The sequence below is a fragment of the Benincasa hispida genome, chromosome 11, assembly GCF_009727055.1.
Source record: "Benincasa hispida cultivar B227 chromosome 11, ASM972705v1, whole genome shotgun sequence".
Lineage (NCBI taxonomy): Eukaryota > Viridiplantae > Streptophyta > Magnoliopsida > Cucurbitales > Cucurbitaceae > Benincasa > Benincasa hispida.
In genome coordinates, this window is record NC_052359.1 from 45,388,889 (window position 1) to 45,410,887 (window position 21,999).

Below are 21,999 nucleotides of genomic sequence, written 5' to 3' on the forward strand. Positions count from 1 at the left end.
TCTATATTCCATTTTAGGTCTTTCAATGATTTTTATTCTTTCATCATATCCTTTCATAATTTTTATATCTACCTTATTTTTATTTTTCTTTATGGAGCCCCTATATTTTTATATATTTTTTTTATTTTTATTAATAAAAAATTAGCAAATTGAAATATAATTCAAAAAACTATTTAGAGTTTTCCCTATTCTAAATAACTTATCTGATAATATTTTATGAACATTAACAATAACAAGATTATGTATCTAAGACATTGTTTGGTAACTATTTAGCTTTTTGGTTTTTAGTTTTTGAAAATTAAGTCTAGTTTTTCTCAATTTCTTACCATGATTTTCATTTTTATTGAAGTAAAAAAGTTAAATTCTTGGCCAAATTTCCATAACAAAAACAAATTTTTAAAAATCATTTTTTGAAGTTTTCTAAACTTGTCTTAGTTTTTTAAAACATTTGTTAAAAGTAGATAATAAAGCAGATTTAGAGATCAAAAAGGTGTTTATAGGTTTAAGTTTCAAAACTAAAAATTGAAAATTAAATGACTAGCAAACGGGATCTAATATAATTTTATCTAGTTTTATTTTTATTCTAAAAATATATAATTTTTTACTGATAATTAATTATAAACACAATAAATACAATCTAATAATTCCCTTTAGTGTAAGTTTATATTATTTTAAGGTTATATTTCACCATTTTTTGTTTATGTTGAATATTTTGATTAAAAAAACAAAGCAAAAAAAAAAAAATGTTGTCAGATTTATATAAAGTTCCACAAATGTTGTAGAAGATGCAACATTATTTCAAATAAAAAATATCAAGTGTATACCGTTATTGAAAATTTGAATGATCTATTTTTAACTCAAGACCATTTAAAGTTATAAAGGAAAATATGTTACTTCGTTGTCTCTTCCATTATTTTAAAACTTTATATCTAATATTTAAAAAAAAAAAATTATATTCATTCCACCCTTTATTATTTATAATTTACTCTATGAAATTATGTTTCAAACATTTTCAACTGCAATCCAACACATTATTCATATATAAATTAATCAAATGAAAAATTTATATATTTTAGTAATAATTTCTTTCAGTACTTTTAAATTTCATGTCAGATACTTACTATTTAAATTTAATTAAAAGTATATTTATTTAGAAATTTATGTTCTAAAATTTTTAAACCACGTGTCCTCTAACTAGTATACTTTTTTTTCAAAAAAAAAAAAATTATAGAGTAGTAAAACTACTTCAATATATTTAATTTGGTGCCTAATAAAAAAATATTGCTATATTAAATTAGAAGGATTCACACAAAGAAATGAACTTTTAACATTCACACAAAGAAATGAACTTTTAACATTCACAACAAACCTTTGTATATAAGAAGATAATAAATAATCTAATAAAAGAAAAAATTCACGATACACAATCTAAAGGGCCATTACTTATCTGAGCATAGATAATTGATATGTCCTCGTTCTCTCATTCTCTCAAGGTAAGGAGTTATCTTATAGACTTAGAATCTGTTTGAATTGACATAGAAAAACAAATGTTTTTCAAAAATTTATTTTCATTTAAACACTTTTGATAAAAGGTATAAAATAAAACACTTATGTGTGTTTAGAAACTTCTTTTAAAAAATGTTTTTATATAAAAATTTGTTTAGTTTGTTATATGCTAAAAGTGTTTTCCTTATTAATGTCAAATTACTATAAAGAATGACTATAAAGTATCATGAACTAATAATCTAAAATAATGGTACTCGGGGGTTTGTCGCCAGCGTCGGTGGTCGTTGTCGATGGTGGACGTGTTGGGGTTGATGCCCTAAGTCTCGTGGTCTTCTAGTGGTCTTTTAGTTTGTAATTCTATTGTACAAACAATTTACTTATCTAATAAAATAAGAGATATTTTATTAGACATTTAGTTGCATTAACCCACAAAAACCGATAAACTAAGATTCAAAGTTATCTTCTGTAAATTAAACATATGTGTGGAGACATATAGATGGATCATGTTTAAGTGATAACCTAAATGGTCTGTAGTAGATAGATAAGGTTGGGTACCTTATCTTGATGACATTACGAATACGACCCGCTTTGTAGTTATTACATTGTTGTAAAGTGTTACAAAAGATATGATTCTGATCATTCATGTGGAGACATGTGAAAGGGGGTATTCTATACAAAGAGTTTGTATAAGACCAGACCACGAAATGAATAGTATCTCTACATAACACCATTGTTAGAAGAGACTTACATTTTATCCAGATGACCATAGGCGACCTGACCTGAATCCGAAGTGAGTTATGAACTCCTACCTATGAAGGCGGTCCTTTGATCTGCATGGGTGAGAGTAGCCAGTTTCGCCGACTCAATATACCTACCATTTTAGGAATTTGTCTGATTGGGGAGCTGGGAACATAATTTCGTAAGAAGAAATTCACTCTTTCCCTACTGTTAAGATAAGTAGAGAAATTGCTCCCTTAAGAGTTAATTCTGGGGCTTGAACAATGTGGCGCCACACATTCTCTCGGTCCGAGAGAGGTTTGGTTATAGTTAGACTATTAACTTCCTTAGAGAGATCAGTGGTACTTAAGACGTTAGATGTAACTATAGGAAAAAAATGGTAATTTTGGCCCAATTGTACTTCTGAGCAACTTGTGAAGGGTCAATTCGCTGTTGATAATTGGTTATATTTAATGGACACAGAAATATATCTATAGTGCGAAGAGTGCAGTTGTCAGTCTTTAGTGGAGTGATTGATAGTTAATGGAAGTTGATTAATTTAATTAAAGAGTTTAATTAATTAATCAAGTACCATTGGAGCTAATTATAGGTCCATAAGATTCCTTCATTAGCTCAATTGAGATTAATGAGCATCAAATTAATTTGGATTAATTCGAATTATTCAAGTTAATAAAGAGAATTAATTATATAAGATATAATTAATATAAAATTAATTATATGAGATATAATTAATATAATGTATATTAATTATAATATAAAGTTTTATTTGAGAGAAAATAAATATTTGAATATGATTTAAATATTAATTATATGAATGTGATTCATGTTAAAATTACTATGAATTTGATTCATATTAAATACTATAGGTTAAGTGAAAGAATATTAAAGTATAGGTTATATGTTATATCAAATAATTCAGTTATGAGGGAGGGACTCCCTCCATTATTCTCTCTTTTGTTTAACGTGTGAAAGTGGGAAGGGCAGAGAAGTTGGATATGAATCATCTTATTTTTGCATTCTCTAATACATTGAATAGAAAAAAATTCTCAGTGTGGAATTCTCTCTCAAAATCAATATCTTCATCCCTTCCAAAATTAATTCTTGAAGCCCACAAACTCTCATTGATTCTCTACACTTCGAGAATACCAAGGTTTTCTTGTGGTATTGCCAAAATTTGGAGATCTGTTGTTGTGTTTTTTCAGTTGTTCGTGAGATCGTTCAAAGAATTCACTGAGTTCGTGACTTGGAGGGAACGTGAAGAATTTTGTCTTTAAGGGTGAGAACTCTTCATCCTTTCTCACCAATTTTCTGTGTAAATGTATGCATAATTAGAACAAATGTTTATGTCTCCGTCCTCTGTATGTTCATATGTTCTGTAAAATGAAAATTGGGATACCGATCCTTTCCACTACGAGCATGATCTACTCTTTCAATTGGTATCAGAGCACAAATTGAGTCCCAATTTTGATTTTCGAACATAATTTAGAGTAATAGTGGGTTTATGATTCTGCATTGATGAATGTTGAATGAAATTTGTACATTTAGATGTTGTCTAGATTGACCTTGTAGAATACTATTGCACTTTTACGATTCAGTATGTAAAGGGCCCGTTGTTTTGGGCATAATTTATTGCTATCGAGTCTATATTTGATGTTCGTGTCGACCATGATCAAGTTTCGATTTCAATTTGGTGAAAAAAGGAGCAAGAATCGAGAATTTGGGTGAACGAGCGAAGAATTGCAAGTATTCTGCCTTACAGCGTAAGATTTCAAGATTGCAACGTTGGCCTTACACTATAAGGTAGAAGCCTCAGCATCGCGACGCTGCGAGTAGCATAGCACTGCGCTATGAATCGAAGGACGCCAACGTCGCAACACAGGCTGAGATCATTGCGAGGCTCCAAACGTGAGGCATTGTGTGCGAGAACCAGTCCTGATCGGTGGTTCAAGGATTCTAGGCAGTTCAACAATGGTTTTCTTCGGTCTTTTAATTATTAATTTTAATAATTATTTACTTTTGTTTTATTTTGATTAATTAAATTAATATAAATATTATTAATTTAATTAATATTTTAGGAAGCCAATCACGATCCAAACTGTTGCTTTTATTTATGCATGTGATATATGATTATTTATTATTATTATATATGTAATAATGTATGTCATATAGAAAAATCCCACCATAAGATATACATTTGTTCATGCATCATTTTAATATAAATGTTATATTATAAGGTTGCATGATTTATTAAACATGCTTATGCATCATATTCTATAAATGTTGTAAAGTATGAATACATGCATAAATAACATTTTCATGCATCATTTATATTATAGTTTTTTTAAAAATATGTCATTAGATGCATGTATAGGTTCTATTTGTTTCATTTAATCATTACAATAGTTATAATTAAATGAAATTAGAATTAAATTCTATAATAAAAAGCTGCTTGCTAACATAGGTTAAATCTTTTTAAATAATTTAAAATTTATTTCACATTAGACTTATGTTTAATAAATTTTTAATACGATTAGAAATAGGTATAATTTTTTAATTCAGTTTAATAAGACTAAATTGAATTTAAATAAAAGATTAAATTTATAACAAATGTATCTATAAGGGTCATTTGTCTTAATAGTTCTGTCTAGGTTAGGGTATTTAATCTAATAGAAACAAAATACCCCTACCTACAATGAGTGATTAATGTTTATTAAGGCGTTTAATGAACATAAATCAACGTTGCTAAACTATCCAACATAAATGTTACATTGGGCAAAGTTAATAAACATTTAGTAAAAATTATTAGCCGAATTTTTCTAAGTTAATCAACCCTAGGTAAAACACTCAATGGGAGAAAAATGGGGTATACGATACTTTACTTTTCATTTCACGTTTCTCCCTAAACGTTTACACCGTGAGACCTATGCTTAGCCCCGAGGCACCTTTGCTAGTGTCTCCTATGGGTGGTGTTTGCGTAGGTCAATAACAAGGTGAATGAAGAAAGTGTCTATAGTAAGTGGGAGAGGGACATGTGTCAACACATCCCATGGTCTCCTTCATTAGTTTGTAGTAAATTTTCATGCTCAGTCTTGAGACACCTTTGCTTGTATCCTTTACGAATAATGTTTGCATGAGTCTTTACCAAACTCTAGAAATGGATAGGTTTGCTTTAGTTTTTGTCTCAATCGATTTTTTCCTATTGTTGGTTCATTGGGCCGAAACTCTAAAATCTAAAATAAGGGATTAAACTTATAAAAAAAATATTAAGTAAGTTAACCATTTTTGGACCAAATAATGGTGACTAATAATTATTGGAATAAAAGCTATTTTGGTGGAATTATTAGTTGAGATTGTTTAAATTCATTGAAGAGGTAACTAATCACCCTATGGTGGCTTTTACCCTACCCTACTGAAGCATCATTGCAAAATAGATATCACATAGGTTACATTAGAATTTTGCTTAATTGATTGGTTTTTTTTTAATTGGCTAAGGTATGTATAACTAATATAAAGAAATTGTATGGTTTTAGCAATTTCATTATGACAAGTACTACTTTAAACCTGCTTTCCGCTGATATGTTAAATAACGATAACTGTACCAATTGGAAAAATATTATTAATACTCTACTCATTATCGATGACCTGCAATTCGTCTTGATTGAGGAGTGTTCTGAAGTCCCAACTGCTAATGCAGTTTGAAATGTTCAAGAGGCATATGAGCGATGGCTCAAGGCAAATAAAAAGGCCCGAGTGTATATCTTGGCCAGCTTGTCTGAAGTTTTGTCCAAGAAGCATGAGCTCATGCTCACGACCCGTGAGATCATGGAGTTCCTTAGGGGAATGTTTGGACAACTATCCACACAGCTCAGGTATGATACTCTCAAATACATTTTCAATGCACAAATGAAAGAAAGGACATTTGTCTGAGAACGTGTTTTGAACATGATGGTCCACTTTAACGTGACAGAGATGAACGAGTTTGTCATCTACGAGGCTAGTCAGGTTAGTTTCCTCTTGGAAACTTTACTTGAAAGTTTCCTTCAGTTTCGTAACAACGCTGTCATGAACAAGCTTGACTACAACCTGACCACCCTACTCAATAAGTTGCAGAATTACCAGTCCTTGATGAAAGTCAAGGAATATAAGGGTGAGGCAGATGTTGTCTCGTCCTTTAAAAAGTTCTACAAAGATTCGTCATCTGGAATTAAATCTACACCTTTTTTATTTAGCACTAAAAAGTGGAAGAAGAAGAAGGGAGATCAGAGGAAAGCTAACTCCGTTGCTGCCCAAAAGGGTAAGAAGGCCAAGGCCGTAAAGGGAATCTGTTTACATTACAATCAGAAGGGATATTGGAAGAGAAATTGTCCCAAATATTTGGCAGATAAGAAGAAGGTCAAATAAGGTAAATATGATTTACTTGTGTTGAAAACTTGTTTAATGGAGAAAGATGATTCCTCCTAGATAATTGATTCAAGCGCCACTAACTATGATTGTTCTTCATTTCAGGGAATTAGTTCCTGACGAAAGTTGAAGACTAGTGAGATGATGATGCGGGTTGGAACTGGACACGTCGTCTCAACTGTGACAGTGGGAGGAATCCATTTATGTTTACAGAAATCATATCTTTTGTTAAACAATGTTTATGTAGTTCTTGACTTAAAAATGAACTTGATTTCTGTAAAGTGTTTGTTAGAACAATTATGTACCTTAAATTTTATTGTGAATTAAGCGTTTATATACAAAAATGGTGTTGAAATTTGTTCTGCAAACTTAGAGAGTAACCTTTATGTGCTAAGATCATTAGCATCTAAGACCCTCCTTAATACTGAATTATTCAGAACTATTATAACTCAAAACAAAAGACAAAAAGTTTCTCCTAAAAAAATGCTCAACTTTGGCTCCTAAGACCAGGTCACATTAATCCCAATAGGATCGAGAGATTGGATAAGAATAGACTTCTAAGTGAGTTAAAAGAATTTTTTTTACCAGAATGTGAGCCATGCCTTGAAGGCAAAATGACTAAGAGACCTTTTTATTGGAAAAGGTCACGGAATCAAAGAACCCTTAGAACTTGTACATTCGGACCTTTGTGGTTCTATGAATGTCAAGGTAAGAGGATAGTTTGAATATTTTATCACTATCACAGATGATTATTCAAGGTACGAGTGTGTTTACTTAATGCAACATAAGTCTGAAGCCCTTGAAAAGTTCAAGGAGTACAAGGCTGAGGTTGAAAATGCATTAGGTAAAACAATTAAAATGCTTTAATCTGATTGAGGTGGAGAGTATATGGATTTAAATTCCAAGATTATTTGATTGAACATGAAATTGAATCCAACTCTCAGTACCTGGTACACCTCAGCAGAATGGTGTATCAGAAAGAAGAAATCAAACCTTGTTGGACATGATTTGGTCTATGACGAGTTAAGCTCACTTGATTCATTTTAGGGTTATGCAATAAAGTCTGTAGCCTATATTTTGAACTGTGTTCCATCTGTTGGATTTGGAGTCCTAAATCTTATGTATCTTGTAGTTTGTAAATACAAATCATATAATTAATAAAATAAGAGGTATTTTATTAACGTTTAGACTGCATTAATTCAATCCAATAAACTAAGTTCCAAGTTTATTTCATATAATTTAAAACATATATGTCGTTGACATATAGGTGGATCATGTTTAAGTAATTACCCAAATGGTTTGTAGTAATGGATAAGGTTGTGTATCTTATCCTGTAACACTATGAATATGACCTACTTTGTAGTTGTTACAATTATTGTAAAGTCCTACAAATGATCAGATCTTGATTTTTCATGTGGAGACATGTGAGCGAAAGTATTTTATACAAATAGTTTGTATAAGACCGGACCACGAAATAAATAGTCTCTCAATATAACACCGTTACTAAAAGAGACTTACATATCACTAAGATGACCATAGGTGACTTGATCTTAATCCTAAGTGAGTTGTGAACTCTTATTTATGAGAGTAATCCTTTGATATGTATGGGTGAGAGTGGCTATATTAGCCGACTCAACAAGCCTACCATTTTGGGGATTTGTTCGAGTAAGGAGCTAGGAACAGAACTAGACAAGATGGAATTTAATCCTTCTGAATCTTAGAGAAAGTAGATAAATTGCTCCCTTAATAGCTAATTCTGGTCTTGAACAATGAGGCATCAACCTCTCACTAGCCCGAGAGGTGTTTGTTTATAGTTGAACTATAAATTGTTTGTTCATTAGAGGAACCGGTGGTACTGAAGGATGTTGGATTTTATGTCCTAAAACTCGTAGTTTGTAAATTAATAAACATATTCTGTTTTATTTTACGATAAAGTTGTTATTGAAATTGTAATCTTGAATTCAATAAACTAAGGTCCTGAGGCTATTTAATATAGTTTGAACTTTATGTAGTGATATAAATGTGGATTAAGTTCAAATATATAGCCAAAATGGTCTATAGTATATAAATGAAGTTGGGCGCCTTGTTCTAGGGACACTATGGATGCGACCCACTTTGTAGTTAGTACAAACGATGTGATCCTGAATCGTTCATATAGAGATATGTGAGTGGGGGCATCCTATGCAATGAGTTTGCATAAGACTGAACCATGAAATAGTCACTTTTTACGTTCTAAATACCGTTTTATGTATAAAATTGACTATTTCGGTAATTGATGACCTAGGTAACTTAATCTTAATCCTGAGTTAACTATGAACTCCTGTTCACTTGAAATTATCCTTAGATCTACATAGGTGAGAGCAGCTCATTATCGCTGGCCCAATAAGCCTCCCATTTCAGGGGTAAGATCAGGTGGATAGCTGAGAACATAAGGTGCAAGACGGAATTCACTCCTACCCGTTATAGGGATAGTAGATTGGTTGTTCCCTTTAGTACTGAATCCAGGTCTTGAACAAGGGGCCTCACCCTCTCCTTAGCCCGAGAGGGATTCGATTTATAGGTTGGACCTTAAACCAATTGTTCATTAGAGAATCAGTGGAACTTAAGGAACAAGATGTAGTCTTGGGGTAAAACGGTTTTTGTGACCCAGCCGAGATTACGAATAACCTGTAAAGGATTAGCTTACTAATCATGGTTATATCAAATAGACACAAATATATATATAGTGAGGGGAGTGCAACTATGGGACTATAGTGGAATGACCCGTTAGTTAACGAATGTTGATTAGCTCTGTCTAAAGAGTTTTAGCCAGCTAATCTCGGATCGTTGGAGCCCATGATCTATAGGTTCATTAGGTTCCCCTACTAGCTCATATGGAATAAACTTAGAACAGTATGATAGAATAATTCGAATTATTCAAATTAGGTGAAGAGAGAGAAACCGACAAGTATATGTGATATAGTGATCGGGTTTTCAGTTTAGAGATATAGCTTTAATAATTTAAATGTGATTTAAATATCAAGAATATGAATACGTTCATATTCGGAAGCTCGAAAATAATGGAAATGGTCAAAGATGTTAAAAGTCAAAGAGTTGACTTTTGATTTTGAAAAGTAAAACTTTGACCGATCTTATATTCAAATGTGATTTGAATTTCGAGAAAATGAATGCGGATTCATGCTCAGGAGGTCAAAATTAGTCAACACGGAAAAATAATAAAAAGTCAAAATGTTGACTTTTTGGTCAAATTTGACTTTGACAAAATGACTATTTTGTCCTTTGACTAAAGTTAGTGAGAAAATCCAAACTTTTGTTGGATAATTCCACTAACAAAATAGTGGACTAGGTGTTGGCTTATAGTGGAGACATTAAACCCACTTAGATAGTAGATTCTAGGTGTTGGGTTTTTATGAAGTTGTTTCATGCAATTGTTGCATGCCTTTTTTCTATAAATTGGGCTTTCAATAATGGATGAAAAACTTTTGCCTTTTTTGCAAAAATTAGTTTCACAAATTTGGCCTGAAAAAAATTAAAAACCCAACCCAAAAAAATCTCCATTTTTTCCCCATCTCTTTCTCTCTCTCTCTCTCGGTTTCTTCATCCACTAGATCCCACAATGCAGTTCTGAGTCCAGAGGATAGTAGGTCAACTCTAGTGGTGGTCCGGAAGAGTTTGGGTCGAGATTCAGCGAGGAAAAGCGTTTTTTGTGAACTACAAAGGTTGTATTCCATCCCTTTTAATTTACTGTTTTTTCCTTCAATTGCATGTGTTTTTTCCTTTAAATTAAAAGCAAGTAGAGTGTAATTAGGTCTTTTTTCCGCTACGTATATTTCGTGTTCCATCAAAGGAGTTAGATGTAACTATAGGGGTAAAACGATCATTTAACTCAGCTGTAGTTATGAGCGATTTGTGGAGGGTCGACCCATTATTCATTGGTTATATCCATGAGCACAGAAATATATCTGCAGTGCAAAGAGTGCATTTTTATCTTTAGTGGAGTGACTGGTAGTTAATGAATATTGATTAATTTAATTTAAAAGTTTAATTAATTAATCTCATATCATTAGAGCTTCTAATTTGTAGGTCCATAAGGTCCCCTTGTTAGCTCGCTAAAGGATAGTAATGAGGAATTGTTTGAATTGTTCAAATCAATTGAGAAAATTTTATATTAATGAGATTAATATACAATGATTAATTATAGATGTGATATATAATCTAAATTATGTAAGAGAGAAATATTTGAATGAGATTCAAATATTAAATTCAAGTGAATTAGATTCATGAAAAATTAATTAATTATAATGTTAGAGATGTGGATACATATAAATATGTGATGTTTATATGTTAATTAATTAACTATATATTAAATAGGATTTAATATATGGTTATTTAATTAGTGTGCCAATTAATTAAATAAGGATTATTTAACCATTTAGTATTAAGGGAATAAAAGTAAACACGTGGAGAAGGGGTTAACCCTGCCAATTAATTAAATAAGGATTATTTAACCAATTAGCATTAAGGGAATAAAAGGAAACACGTGGAGAAGGGGTTAACTCTTCTCCATATAAATGTATCCTTATAGCACATTTCAAGGAAGGATTTCATTTGTGTAAAAATACCTAGCCTCCACTAAAATCCTCTCTACTCTCTCATCAATTTTCTCTCTAACTCTTCCTCTTCCAAGTGTTGGAGACCACTCATCCAATCCTTGGAATCCAGAGAATAACAACGTTATTCTTACAGTGGTGTCCTTAATCGTGAGCAAAGAAAGAGGATTTTTCGAGAAGTTTGGGATTCAACAAAGGTGAGCTACATTTTTTCTTTTCTCCATCTTCAATAGCATATTGAATATAATGTTTATTCTCCATTATTCTTTGTATGGACTGTTGTGATTTTATTTCTTTTACATGGAAAAACTGAATGCAAAGCGATCTCACGCTTTCGCGGAAATTCGATTTTTTTCAATTGGTATCAGAGCCAATACTTGTATTTCCATTTTTTGCATTTTAGAAACAAAAATCAGTGTAGAAAGATGGGTTTTAATCTATATTTTGAATGTGAGGTTTACAATATTGGATGTTTATACTTTTTGGTACTTAGCTTTACATTTTAATGCGATTAAAATGTAAGGGCCTATTGTTTTTTGGGCATTTAAGTATTGTTATCAAGTCTTTAAGTCTATGTCGGTCGAGGAGCAAGAGTTGCTGAAGAGATCGGTGAAAAAAAAAGGTTTTCGGTCTAAGTTTGAAGCAAAACACAACAAAAAGAAGGTTTCTAGACTACAACGTCACGACGCTACTATCAAAGCGTTGTGATGTTATGAGGCGAGGCGAGGCAGACAATATCCGTAGCATTGCAAGGCTACCCCCCAACGTTGCAACACTCAAAACTTCACAAGCGTGCGTGAGGAATCCGATGGTTGTGAGTTCGAGTCCCCTCTTCGGTGTTTGCAGTAGATTTCTTTTTTTTTTTTTTTGTAATTTTATTCATTTTTATTAATTGAATTAATATAAATTAGTTAAATTAATTTAATTAATGTCTTATGGTGCCAAAATTTGGTATAATATTTGTTGTTTAATTTATCATGCATTTGATGTATGTATAAATTAGTGGATGAATTTATATTACATAATGTATGCTCTATAGATTTAAAATCTTACCTTAGGATAAACATTTTCATGCATCATATTTAATATAAGTGTTGTAATATTTATAATTGTATGATTTTATTAGCATGCTCATGCATCATAACATAAGTGTTATGTTATTTTGATGTATGTTTCATTAAGCATGTTCATGCATCATACGATGTTATAATGTTATAATGTATGGTGGAATGATTAATATGTATGTTTAATTCTCATGGAGGACAAATATAAGTATTATATTTTTCAATGAAATGAACTTTGCATTGAGCATGACACTATTAGATAAATATAATTGTTATATTTTATCAACGTCATTAGATACAAATTATAAGTTTTAATATGGTATCAAAATATAATTGTTATATGTTTAATGAAATAGAATAAAATCTATAATAAAAAGTTGCATGCAAACATAGGTCCAACTTAATTTTAAATGGTTTAAAATTAATTCACCTAGACTTGTGTTGAATGGTTTTCCAATGAGATTAGAAATAGGTTAATATTTTAATTTGTTTTAATAGGATTAAAATGAAATTAGTAAAATATTAAATTTATAAAATAATTTCCTATAAGGGATCTTTGTCTTAGGAGCGTTTTGTCTGGGCTGAGGTATTTAAGCTGACGGAAATGGAACATCTCTACCTGGGAACCGACCTGGATGATGAATTGGGAAAATATTCTATAAACATGCAATAAATGATTGAATTTATTAAAAAGTTAAATAAATGAAATCACATATTGTTAAAATATTCAATATAAATGTTATATTAATCAAATTAATAAAGAACTTAGTTAATATTTATTAGCCGGATTTTTCTAAGTTAATAAACCCATTTTTGCAAAACACTCGGTGGGAGGAAAAAGATGTATGTGATATGTCATTTTTCCACCCACGTTCTCCATAAAAGTTCACAAGGTGAGATTCATGCTCGGCCTCATGGTGCCCTTGGCGCACCCTCCCTTAGGAAGGTATTTGCATGGGTCAATATCAAGGTGAATGGAGAAAATATTTATAGTAAGTAGGAGAAGGACCTACGTTAACACATCTTGCGGTCTCTTTCATTGGTTTGGAATGTCATTTCCATGCTCGGCCTTGGGGTGCCCTGGGAGCATCCCCCTTAGGAAAATGTTTATATGGAAAAGAGATATAACAAACTCCAGAAATAGATAAGATCGCTATAATCAATTCACCAATTATGTTCTTCCCTTAGGCAGACTAATTGGGGCAGGGTTATAGGTGTTGGGTGTATGCTCTAAAGCCTCGTAGTTTTATGTTAGTTGAATCAATGGTTGATTAATTTTATATTACTTGTGCAATAATCTATTAACCCAAGATCCAAGTTTATCTGATGTAACTTAAACATGTATGTGGAGACATACAAATGGATCATGTTTAAGTGATAACCTAAATGGTCTATAGTATATGGATAAGGTTGAGTGCCTTATCTTGGTAACAATATTGATACGACTCGCTTTGTAGTTGTTACAATTGTTGTAGAGTACTACAAATGATCTGATCCTGATCATTGTTGTGGAAACATGTGACCAGAGGTATCTTATACAAAAGAGTTTGTATAAAGACTAGACCACGAAATGTTAAGTCTATTTTGATAACGCCATTTTTAGAAGAGACTTACATTTCACCAGGATAACTATAGGTGACTTGACTTTAATCCTGAGTGAATTGTGAACTACTGCCTATGAGGGCGATCCTTTGGTTTATATGAGTGAGAGTGGCCAGATTCGCCGAATCAATAAGCCTACCATTTTGGGGATTCATTTGAGTGGGGAGTTGGGAACACAGTTACACAAGAAGAAATTCACTCCTTCCCTATAGTTAAGTTAAGAAGATAAATTGCTCCTTTAAGGATTAATTCTAGAGCTTGAACAATGAGACACCTCACCCTCTCTTAGCTCGAGAGAGGTTCAGTCATAGTTGGATTATAACTAATTGTTCATTAGAGGGATCAGTGGTACTTAAGAGTTAGATATAACTACAGAGGTAAAATGGTAATTTGACCCAATTGTACTTACGAGCAATTTGTGAAGGGTCAATGCACTGTTGATTGGTTATATCCAATGGATAAAGAAATATATCTATAGTACGATGAGTGCAGCTATTAGTCTTTAATGGAGTGACCGACAGTTAATTTAATGTTGATTAATTTGATTAAAAGAGTTTAATCAATTAATCTCGTATCATTGGAGCTTCAATCTATAAGTCCATAAGGTCTCCTCGTTAGCTCAATGAGAACTGATGAGAATCAAATTAATTTTGGTTTAATTTGAATTGTTCAAGTTAATTAAAGGAAAATAATTGTATGAGATACACTTGAATAATATACATAGATATATTATATAATGTATGTTGATACATTATATAATTTTATGAGAGAAATAAATATTTGAATATAATTCATATGTTAAAATTTAATGTGAATAAGATTTATATTAAATTTATATATAGTTTCATGAGAGAAATAAATATTTGAATATGATTCAAATATTAATTATATGGATATGATTCATATAAAATCTATATGTTAAAATTTAATGTGAATATGATTCATATTAAATTTATAAAGTTCTATGAGAGAAATAGAATATGATTCAAATATTAATTATATGCTTCATATAAAAAGTATATGTTAAAATTTATATGAATATGATTCATATTAAATTTATATAGTTTGATAAGAAGGGTTGTTATTTGAATGTGATTCAAATATTAAATTATATGAAAGTGATTTATATAAAAACTATAGATTATAGTATATGTTATATAATATAAACGATAGGTTATATGTTATATGTGATATAACATATAGCTTAATAATTATATATATTAAGTTAGTTAATATATATATATAGGTGAAAATGGCTATATTAGCCAACTCAATAAGCCTACCATTTTGGGGATTTGTTCGAGTAAGGAGCTGGGAACACAATTACACAAGATAGAATTCACTCCTTCCCAATCTTAGGGAAAGTAGATAAATTGCTCCCTTAATAATTGATTCCAGGTCTTGAAGAAAGAGGCCTTCAACCTTTCACTAGCATGAGAGGTGTTAGTTTATAGTTGGACTATAAATTATTTGTTCATTAGAGGAATCAGTGGTACTTAAAGAGTTAGATGTAACTATAGGGGTAAAATGGTCATTTGACCCAGTTGTAGTTATGAGTGATTTGTGAAGGGTTAACTCACTGTTGATTGATTATATCCATGGACACAGAAATATATCTGCAGTGCGAAGAGTGCAACTATCGATCTTTAGTAGAATACTCGGTAGTTAATCAATGTTGATTAATTTAATTAAAGAGTTTAATTAATTAATCTCATATCATTGGAACTTCTAATCTGAGGTCCATAAGTTCTCCTTGTTAACTTGCTAAAGGATAGTAATGAGGAATGATTTGTATTGTCCAAATCAATTGAGGGAATTTTACATTAATAAGATTAATATATAATGATTAATTATAGATGTGATCTATAATCCAAATTATGTAAGAGAGAAATATTTGAATGAGATTCAAACATTAAATTCAAGTAAATTAGATTCATGAAGAATTAATTAATTATAATGTTAGAGAGGTGGATACATATAAATATGTGATTTTTATATATTAATTGATTAACTATATATTAAATAGGATTTAATATATTATTTAATTAGTGTACCAATTAATTAAATAAGGGTTATTTAATTAATTAACACTAAGGGTATAAAAGGAAATACTTGGAGAAGGGGTTAACCTTCCCCATATAAATATATCCTTATAACCCATTTTGGGCAAGGATTTCATTTGTGCAAAAACACCTAGCCTCCACACTAAAATCCTCTCTACTTTCTCATCAATTTCCTCTCTAACTCTTCATCTTCCAAGTGTTGGAGACCACTCATCCAATCTTTGGAATCCTAGAGAATAACAAAGTTATTCTTATAGTGATGACCTTGATCGTGAAGAGGTGTTCATTATTAAAGAAAGAAGATTTTTCAAGAAGTTTGGGATTCAACAAAGATGAGCTATGTTTTTCCTTTTCTCCACCTTCAATAGCATGTTGAATATAATGTTTATTCTCCATTGTTCTTTGTATGGACTGTTGCGATTTTGATTCTTTTAAATGAAAAAACCGAATGCAAGGTGATCTCACGCTTTTGCGGGAATTCAATTCCCTTCAATTGGTATTAGAGCCAATACTTGCATTTCTGTTTTTCGCATTTTAGAAACAAAAATCAGTGTACAAAGATGGGTTTTAATCTGTATTTTAAATGTGAGGTTTGCAATATTGGATGTTTACATTTTTTGGCACTTAGTTTTATGTTTTAATGCGATTAAAATGTAAGGGCCCATTGTTTTAGGCGTTTAAGTTTTTCTATGAAGTCTATACGTTCGTGTTGATCGAGGAGCAAGAGTTGCTGAAGAGATTGGTGAAAAATGGAGGTTTTCGGTCCAAGTTCGAAGCAAAACACAGCAAAAAGGAGGTTTCTAGATTGCAGCATCGCGATGCTACTATCAAAGCGTTGCGATGCTAGAAGGTGAGGTGAGGCAGGCAATATCTATAACGTTGCAACACTGCCTCCCAGCATTACAACGCTCCAAACTCCATAGGAATGCATGAAGAGTTCGAAAGTCGTGAGTTCGGGTCCTCGCTCCGATGTTTGTAGCAGATTTCCTTTATTTTTTGTACGATTATTTATTTTTATTAATTGAATTAATATAAAATAGTTATATTAATTTAATTAATTTTTTAGGGTGCCAAAATTTGGTCTAATATTTACAGTTTAATCTAATATGCATATTATGTATGTATAAATTAATGGATGAATTTATATTACATAATATATGTCATAGAGATTTTCAAAAAGCACTAGGGTGACTCCCCACTCGATATACGGATGTTAAACAAAAAGCACTGTAACTAACAACAGTAAAACAAGTAAATGAACACATGAGTTGGTAACCCGGTTCGGCAATAAACCATCTATGTCTGTGGGGAAGTGTGCCTAGGAAAGATAATCCACTAATATTAAAGAGTTAAGCAATTTACAAAATAGTACTTATCTGTAATACACCAACTACTATAATGGCTCACATAGAGCTTAAACTCCAACGTCACCTAGGCTCCCTCTAGATGTGAGACTCCCTCTCAACTGAACTTAGGCTCTCCCTAAGTATATTAATATTAGCGTCTGACACTTCGACACCCAATAGTGTGTGAGACTCCTCTCAACATGTTATCTTCCTCTTGGATTAGCGAACTCCCTTCAATGACAAATCTTAGGTTCTTCTAAGATAGAGAACTCCTTCTCTAAAGCGGAGTCTTAGGCTCCCCCTAAGATTGAGAATCCCTTTTCTGGCAGCTAGGTCTTAGGCTTCCCCTAAGTTGTGATAATCTTCAAAATGTTGTAATTAACGGATGAAAAACTTACACAGTGGAATAAAGTGAGTAACGAGCAAGAACGCAATGTACAACAATTCGATCATAGTACTATAAACGTATTGCTCTAAAAAACACAAATTGCTGTAATAAAACTGCTCACCGGAAGTAAACTAAGACACTTCTTTTATAGATGAATCTAGAAAAGGAAATACCTCCCAAAAAGGACAAAATAAGTCACACCGCAATAAGGTAAAATATCAGACCAACTATCACAGCCGGATATTTCTAAATAATGAAAATATTTTGATGTCACAACAGGATATTAAGACTTTATTTGAGAAATATGCAGAATCACTACCTTAGAGAAAATTATAAAGCCAATAAACCAAATCTCTAACAATTTTTTTATAGGCAGAACACAAAATAATCTACCATTTAATAACAAGCACATATGTCTAAAAGAAAGACTTGGCAAAATAATAACATAAAAAATTCAGAACCATAACCAACAAAGAACATAATTCAGACATAACCCTCCAAACACAACCAATCGAAACTGACCGCCAACCACTCTTGCTTTCTGGCTGTAAAAAAAATACCCAAAAACAACAACTTCGTGGTTGAGAAGAGGAAACTCCTGCATCCCTAGACAAGACGGACCGCATAATTAATAAAACCTCTTCCACTTTAGCCTTTTTCTCCTGAAGTTGGTGCACCAAAGACTCAAGGTCACGAGATTCAGTGGAAAACAGTTGGAGGATATGACCAGCAAATGAAGAAGCTATTTAACCTCGACTTGGTGACCATGCAAAAGCGTAGGGTTGATAGAGAAAAGACTTAAAGATGATCCAACAACTTCTGAAGTAGCGAGAAGATCAAGCTTCATTATTGAATTGTGCTCTAGACGCAATTTGATACATTAAAGTAGCAAGAGCAATGGACAAACCAGATTTGTGAGAAGAAGGGCATCAATTATCAATCTGAATCCTATGCAGAAGGGTATATTTAACACTTAAACAATTTATAGACAGTTGACCCCTTTATGGTCAAGTGGAACGAGCTCTTCTAGTCAATGCAAACACCAAATCTCTTAGAGAAGGACGTTGATCCCTCACATTTTTAGGCACATTGCGACAAAGAAATTAGTTGATCACGACAACAAAGAAAACAAACAAATGATGCCTAATGTGCACCTTCTGCAAAATTAGGCTAGCTGCATCTACAAAATCTGAAGGAAGATTCACAACGAATTCGTGCACCAACTGGGAATAGTAGGGCCTCAAGTTAAAACTAGTTTCTTTCAAGATCAGAAGTTTGAATCATTTCTATAAGCTTTGCACATTCTTGAGTGTGTTCGGATAATTTTCTCATCCACAATATTTTGAACGAACTTTCACAGGCTTGCACTTTCTTCCGTGTGAAAAGAGACCCCATCCAAAGGCACAGAAGGGAACATTAGTCATAGATGGCTGTTTTCTCTTAGTCTAAGTTGTGGCCCTTGCGACCCGAAAAGAGCCTGTAGCTTCATTGTCTGAGCTACTTTTGAAACCCCAGTCAGAGGGTTCCTCAGAAGCGGTTTGTTTAGAGTCATTATCAGATGACTCAAAGGAGGTATCAACACCAATATTAACAACCCAGAAACACCAGTACCAACAATAGTTTTCTTAGATCGAAGGGCAATAATAATGATATTGTCTTTCTCCTAAAAAAGAGTGGAATAGGGATAATTCTCATGACTCGGATTGCTGAATTCAGTGGCAACTTCAGTTTCAACAACTCTTTTCACATTCTTAGAAGCATTAGAGATCAACAAATCAACATTAATAAGATTTTGATCCGGTAAAGTGGAAGACTCATACAGAGTCATGACATTTTCTTCAACAGTTTGAGCCTCGTCACTAGACCCAGTACCAGTAATAGCCAGAACCATAGGAGCACTTTGCAAATTAATAACATCGAGTATATAGGAGGCAAAACAATATTTTCAACAATAGGCTTCAAAATATTTTCATCAGAAACATTCACACCTTCAGTTCCTTTTAACTCAGCAGCAGTCTCAACTTAATCAAATTCCAAGATTATAATTGTAATAGAAAAAAACACACTTTAAGATTCAAAACAATCTGAAATAGCAACATTAGAACCCAAAATAGTGCCAAGAGTATGAACAGAAGCAACAACACAACCAGAACCAGATTCATCAACAACAAGCCAAGCCAAATAACTCTTCCTCTTTCTAGCAAAAAAAATAAAATAAAATAAAATAAAAATCAAGCACGCCTCTGGGAAGAAAAACCCCCATTAGTTCTGGATAGTCAGTATCAACAACTTTTGAAGACAAATTCACAAAAATCTTTTTTACAGGTTGGGGATAATAAGACTACAGATTCAACACTATTCTTTCCACACCGACATTAAGAGGCAATTCCATTAAATAAAGATAATCTTGGGTGTGCTTTGACAATTCTTTTTCATTAATAATATTTCTCTTCACCACATATTTCCAAAACTAGCACTTCTCGGTATGGTAAGATACTCTATCTAGTAAAACAAAAGATACATTAGAATTGGTAAACTACTTTCTTTTGCCTTTTTTCGTAGCATAAGTGACACGGACATTTTTAGCTTCTTCAATATCAGAATTGGTATAGAAGCCCTAGTTGGAATCCTCTTCAGAAGAAGACTTTTCATAATCATTTTTTGATGTCTCATGTGAAGCATTAACATCAGTCGCAACAACAATGTCATCATCAGTATCAACACCAACATCCACATCCTCATTTGATCTCTTTGGCTGAAGCTCAACAAAAGGAGTATTATCATCAATATCTTCATCATAACCATTTGCATCTAAGGGATTTTTCAGGATTCTGTTTACTAGTTTTATGGTCAATATCAGAAAGACTGCATCTTTCAAATTCTCATAAGTAGACAATGTGTTACTAACAAAATCATGATTCACATTTCATGGTTCAGTCATGGAAGTTGTCTCAAGAGAAGCATTAACACCATTTTTAACAAAATACATGGGTTCATCAATAACTTTTTCAACATTCAAACCAACAGTTCATGGGTTCATCAATAACTTTTTCAACATTCAAACCAACAGTTCTCGTCACAGGGAATGTAGATATAAAAGCAATCGTCTCAGAAATTACTTTATCAACAAATTCATTTAACACATGCTCATTAAATATAGGAATATTTTTTGGGTTTTATGTCATAAAACTCGTAGTTTATAAACAATAAAACTTATTCTGAAAATTCCATAAGTTGTTATTGAATATATGTATTGCTTATTTTGTTTTAGAAATCCAATAAACTAAAAGACCCTGACTATTACATGAGTACTTGAACTTTATGTGGAGACATAAAAGTAAATCAGGTTCGAGTAAATAGTCAAAATTATCTATAATATATGAATGAGGTTGGGTGTCTTATTCTGGTAACACTATTAGATGCGACCCACTCTATAGTTGTTACAAGGAGTTGTAAAGTGCTACGGACGATGTGATCCTAATTCGTACATGTTATGACATGAGGAGTGGGGGTGTCTTGTACAATGAGTTTGTACAAGATGGGACGATGAAATCAGTCACTCTTACTTTATAACGTTGTTTACTGTTTAAACTGACTATTTCAAAGTGATGACCTAGGTAACTTGACCTTAATTCTGAGCTAACTATGAACTCTTGTTTATTCGGGATTATCCTTAGATTTGAATTGGTAAGGGTTGGCTCAATAAATCTCCATTTCAAGGGTAAGACTGGGTAGATAGTTGAGGACATAGGGTGCAAGATGGAATTTGCTTCTACTCGCTTTCAAGGATAGTAGAGAGGTTGTTCCCTTAAGTGCTGACTCCGAGTCTTGAACAAGGAGCCTCACACTCTCATTGGCTCAAAAGGGACTCGGTTTATTGATCGGATCACAAATCAATTGTTCATTAGAGGATTAGTGTGACTTAAGGAACAAAAGGTAATCTCGGGGGTAAAACAGACATTTGACCCAACCGTTATTACGAACAACCTGTGAAGGATTAACTTACTAATCATGGTTATATCGAGTGGATATAATATATCTACATTGAGGGGAGTGCAACTATGGGCTTTAGTGGAGTGACCCATTAGTTAACGAATGGGGGTTAATTCGGTGTAAAGAGTTTAGCTTTATGAGATATAATTACGCGTTTAATTTTGGAATTAAACAGAATTGGACAATTAATTAATATTTAAATATGATTTAAATATTAAATTCATGAAGGTGGAATTTGTGTAAAATTAATTTAATATTTGATATTAAATTAATTAGACTGTTTAATTA